Source organism: Gallus gallus, chromosome 1 (assembly GCF_016699485.2).
Source record: "Gallus gallus isolate bGalGal1 chromosome 1, bGalGal1.mat.broiler.GRCg7b, whole genome shotgun sequence".
Lineage (NCBI taxonomy): Eukaryota > Metazoa > Chordata > Aves > Galliformes > Phasianidae > Gallus > Gallus gallus.
In genome coordinates this window covers 139,089,163-139,094,226 of record NC_052532.1, presented here as the reverse complement: position 1 = coordinate 139,094,226, position 5,064 = coordinate 139,089,163, and positions in this window count along the sequence as shown.

Here is a 5,064-nt window from a genome sequence, read left to right as displayed (position 1 = left end):
CTTTCAAGCTTAAGGAGGGTAGATTAAGATTAGATATAAAGAGAAAGTCTTTTACAGTGAGGGTGGTGAGGCACTTGCACAGGTTGCCCGGAGATGTGGTTGATGCCCAATCCCTGGAGACTTTCAAGGCAAGGCAGGATCAGGCACTGGGCAACCTGATCTGTCTGTGGTGTCCCTTTTCATTGCAGGGGAGCTGGGCCAGATGGCCTTTAAAGATCCCTCCCAACTCTAAGGATTCTATGATTCTATGTAGATGTGGACCTGTTTGTCCAGATAGTGATAGGACAAGGGGGAATGGTTTTAAATTAAGACAGAGGAGGTTTAAGTTGGATATTAGGAGGAAGATTTTCACACAGAGGGTGGTGACGCACTGGAACAGGTTGCCCAAGGAGGTTGTGGATGCCCCATCCCTGGAGGCATTCAAGGCCAGGCTGGATGTGGCTCTGGGCAGCCTGGTCTGGTGGTTGGCGACCCTGCACATAGCAGGGGGTTGAAACTTGATGATCATTGTGGTCCTTTTCAACCCAGGCCATTCTATGATTCCGTGATATGATTCTACGATTGTCATGAACAAGATACAAAAATCTTGAAGACTTTATAAGAAGTAGATAAAAATCCATTTTACTTCTATCAGCTAACTTGATTGCTTTCATGATGCTGGAAAGAGAAAAGTCCTAAGAAATCTTTTACTAGGCCATACTTCTGTGACTTCTTGTGGGCATGTGAATTTCTGTACCCTTCCACACACAGTGCCCTCCTGAATTATAGAATAATACAGTAGTAAGGTAGACTTGGTTTATCCTATGCTAGTGGAGTTCAGTGAGACCTTTAAATGCTGCAGTCAGAAACCAGAAGTGTATGCCAAACTCACATACTGTGCACTTGCCAGAACTGCTGGCTGTGTGATCACTTTGAACCACAATTGATTACTTTCTGACTGAGGCAATAGGGTGGGGAGTTCCTTCCAAGACCCTGGTCTTGTCTGCATCTCTATCACCTGAGCCCCAGGGCAGAGTTCACATCTCAGTGACCGTATGGCTGAAGTGGCCTCATGCTTCTCATATAAGGATTTCTTTTTAGTTAGCACAGACAAATTCTAATCACTCAATCATGCCATCTTGTCATGACAAGCTTGTTGACTCACAGGTCTTTTCCAATGCACTGTGATTCAGGCATTGCCAGGCAGCAGTAACACAGCTGCATGCTCCTTCCACCTCTGACAGAAAGCATCCCTGCAGCTGAGGAGCTCTGAGGGTGGGTGGCTGGGAGTGGGACAGAGCTGGGACACCTCCTGAGACTCCAGGCTGTGGTGTCCACCTGGAGCTTGGTGGCCTCGAAAGAAGGAAAGGAGAGGGAAAAGGGGAGGGAGAAAAGAGGGAACTGCAAACATAAAGAAAGCAGGCTAACTATTCTTACAAAGTAATTTGCCTTGATGAGGGAAGGTAGGCTGTGGACTGATCCATGGGGTGAAGAGCATGAATCTAGTCTATTTAAGGATAAATATGTGGGGCAGTGCAATGCAATGGATGGTTCTCCTAGGCTTTGCAGCTTAAAAGAGAGTGTCTTGAGAGAGAGCTGTATTTAGGGCTGCTCAGGGGATGACGAGTGGGAATGCCTGTGTTTAATGAGCATGAACACTTATTTGCTCATTTCAAATAAAGAAGTCATAAAGGAAGGCATTAAGCACAAACAAAGCCAGGTATTGCCATGCTTCAAAAACTTCCAGCTGTTCCCAGGTCATGCAGTGACCTCATACCTCACCAAGGGGTAGCTCACAAAGCAGAGTGCCACCATCATCTGACGTTGAGGACTGGGCCTTCCTTGTTGCTCTCCTCCTGTGTTCATAAGGCCTGGCCTAGCATTCTTTGAATAACTGAGGCACACGGCCCTGCTGTATGGATTTGTCTGTGTTTAAAGAGCAGTGTGTTTCTGTCAGCACCACCTTTGTCATTACAAACAGTCCCATTCAGCTCCCCTGCAGTATTTCCATGCTGGTGGTGGGATTCAACATTCCAGGAGACAGAGGCACTGTGAGAGGAAGGAAAACAGATAGACACAGGTGTTTAACAGCATGACCCCAGCACACTCGTGACGTGCTGGGACGCTTGAGCTGTAGCTGGCACAGCAAATACCTTCCACCACTTGCTCAATTTGTCCCCAAAGGAAGGTCAGCTCGGCAAAAAGCAAGCCTGTTTTGTGACAAACATTTCACTCCACGTGAACTTACAAAACACCTGTCGCCCTGAGACCAAATGGGGCCCGTGGGAAGGACAACGTCCTGCCATAGGGACATACTCAGGGACACATGAACATACTTAGGGAAATGTAGCAAGGGAACAAATAAACAGGCTCTAATTTTCTCCAGCAAAATTAGGCGGCTTTCATACTGCAGGATAGTAGAAAGGCTGAGCTGCTCTGGTGCCACTACAGTGATTCTTGGCTCAGGTTTTTTGGCTGGCACACAGGCTGACCTTCCTGCTCTCGAAGGGATTTTACTGTAGCACAGAAATCGGTTAGAGAATGCAGTGTGCTGCCCACCTCCATAAGCTGTCCTAAGTGTCTGAATTCCAAACCATCTGGATACCAAGCATGGTGGCCACATTGCCATACTGCCAGGAAGGGTAATGAGCAGCCTCGCTGTAATTACATGCTGTCCTCAGGTGCTCTAAACCAAAACCAAAACCAAACCAAAACAAAGCCCCAGACAACGCCCACAGCCTGCCTAGGTGAGCTGCTATCCAAACAGGAACGTGTTCCACGTGATTTCCCGTCAAGTAACTTTCTATGCTCTTCATGCCCATACTTATCACCATGGGGAGCTCCCAGTAAAACTCAAAGATTTGGGAAATTATCCTGCAACAAGGCTATACATCTGAAGGCTAAAGAGCAAATTACAGGCTCTTAGTTTTTCCCCAAATATTGTCACCTAAGCTCTGTTATTATCTATATTGCATTACAGTGTATCATGAGCTATTTGACTTGAACAACATATGACTTAAATTCTCCACTGGAGACTGGAGAGCATTCGCATGGGGCACTGTGCTGGGCCTGGTGAACCTGTACTCCCCAGGCTGGTGGAAGCTTGGACTGCTCAGGTCTTTACAACCTGACCTCAGGAACACTTCTGCATACTGGGAACATGTCCACATTACCAGCTTTTTCTCCTAAATCCTCCTAGGGTTCTGAAACAATGTGCAGTACTCTCTGACCCTATTGCAGCCTATTATTTGGGGCAGATTCCTATGAAACAGAGATGAGCCTTGAAGCAAGCAGTGCATGGACAGTGGATAGCAGCATGGTAAAGTGCATCCCTGGCTCAGTCAGTCACGTGCTGTGGTGCCAGGCCCGTTGGACTGCCTCAGTCTGTGGTCTCCTTTATCTAGGCTACGGTGAATATACACAAGTAACACAGTGCCATCGCTGGGAGCTGCTGGTGACATTCACAGGAGTCTGCACTCTGACTGGGGTCCTGGTAGATAAGCAAGTCCTGAAGGACTTGGGGGTCCTGGTAGACGAGAAGCTGGATGTGAGCCAGCAGTGTCCGCTTGCAGCCCAGAAGGCCAACTGTGTTCTGGGCTGCATTAAAAAAGGGGTGGCCAGCAGGGAGAGGGAGGTGATTGTCTCCCTCTACTCAGCTCTTGTGAGGCCCCATCTGGAGTACTGCATCCAGGCCTGAGGCCCCCAGTACAGGAAGGACAGGGAGCTCTTGGAGTAGGTCCAGAGGAGGGCCACTACGATGATCAGAGGGCTGGAGCACCTCTCCTATGAGGAGAAGTTGAGGGAACTGGGATTGTTTAGCTTGGAGAAGAGAAGACTCCAGTGAGACCTCATCGCGGCCTTCCAGTACTTGAAGGGAGTGTATAAACAGGAGGGGGAACAGGAGGCTGTTTACAAGGGTGGATTGTGACAGGACAAGGGGGAATGGTTTTAAACTGAGATGGGAGGTTTAGGTTGGATATTAGGAGGAAGTTTTTCACACGGAGGGTGATGATGATGGAACAGGTTGCCCAAGGATGTTGTGGATGCCCCATCCCTGGAGGCATTCAAGGCCAGGCTGGATGTGGCTCTGGGCAGCCTGGTCTGGTGGTTGGTGACCCTGCACATAGCAGGGGCGTTCAAACTTGATGATCACTGTGGTCCTTTTCAACCCAGGCCATTCTATGATTCCGTGATATGACTGACTCCTTTTAGCCTGAAACACAGAAGCTCAGAAGCGCAGGGACACAGGTCCCTGCTTCAAGACACTGCAGAAAACATCTGCTAAGAGCACCGTGTTCTCTTTCTATAGTATTTATTATTAACTAAAAAAAAAAAAAACCTGTTATTGCACCTGGTTTTTGTCCTAACTTTTCTGTATCGCTGTCAGAAGCTACTGATATCTGTTCTCAACACCAGACAGAGCTCCATTTCAGCGGTGCGTCAGTAGCAACTCAAGCACAACAGAACCTTGCTAAAATACAGAGATGATTGCTTTAAGTGCCCCAAGCGCCATGACTTCGTAGCAGAAGCAGTGCTGTAAATCAGTAATCATACTTGAGCTTTTAGGTCTTTTTTTATTACGTGGACAGTAAATCAATGCATGAGGTAGGAGTGCGTACAGCAAGGATCCCTCTGCTGGTACGGGCTCCCTGCTTTCTGCACGGGTGCCTGTCATTCGAAAGAGAGGTACCCAGAGATGATCAGCAGCTGATCGATTAGTAACTCTGCAACCGTACTCTTGACAGCTGCTTCCCATCCGGCCGCTCTCCCCGCTCCCCCAGCCCCACCACGTCCTCTCAGGAAGTTTGCCCAAGCTGCTGCCAAGAGGAGGGCCGGTTCAGGAGGGGCCGGCTGGCTCTGTGGGGATGCGGTGGCTGCAGCTGTGCCCCCGGGCTGGAGCGGGGCTGAGTTACGGCACCTGCCCCAAGGCCTGCGGGACAACGCGATAGCCCAGCCGGGCCGGGCCTGAGGCGTGGGGGCCACGCAACTCCCGCCTGGGTCCCTCCCCCTGGCGCCGGCCGGGGGAGGAGCGGGGCCGGGCCGGGCCGGGCCGGGGGGAGTGGGAGGAGCAGCGGGGGCGGCCGC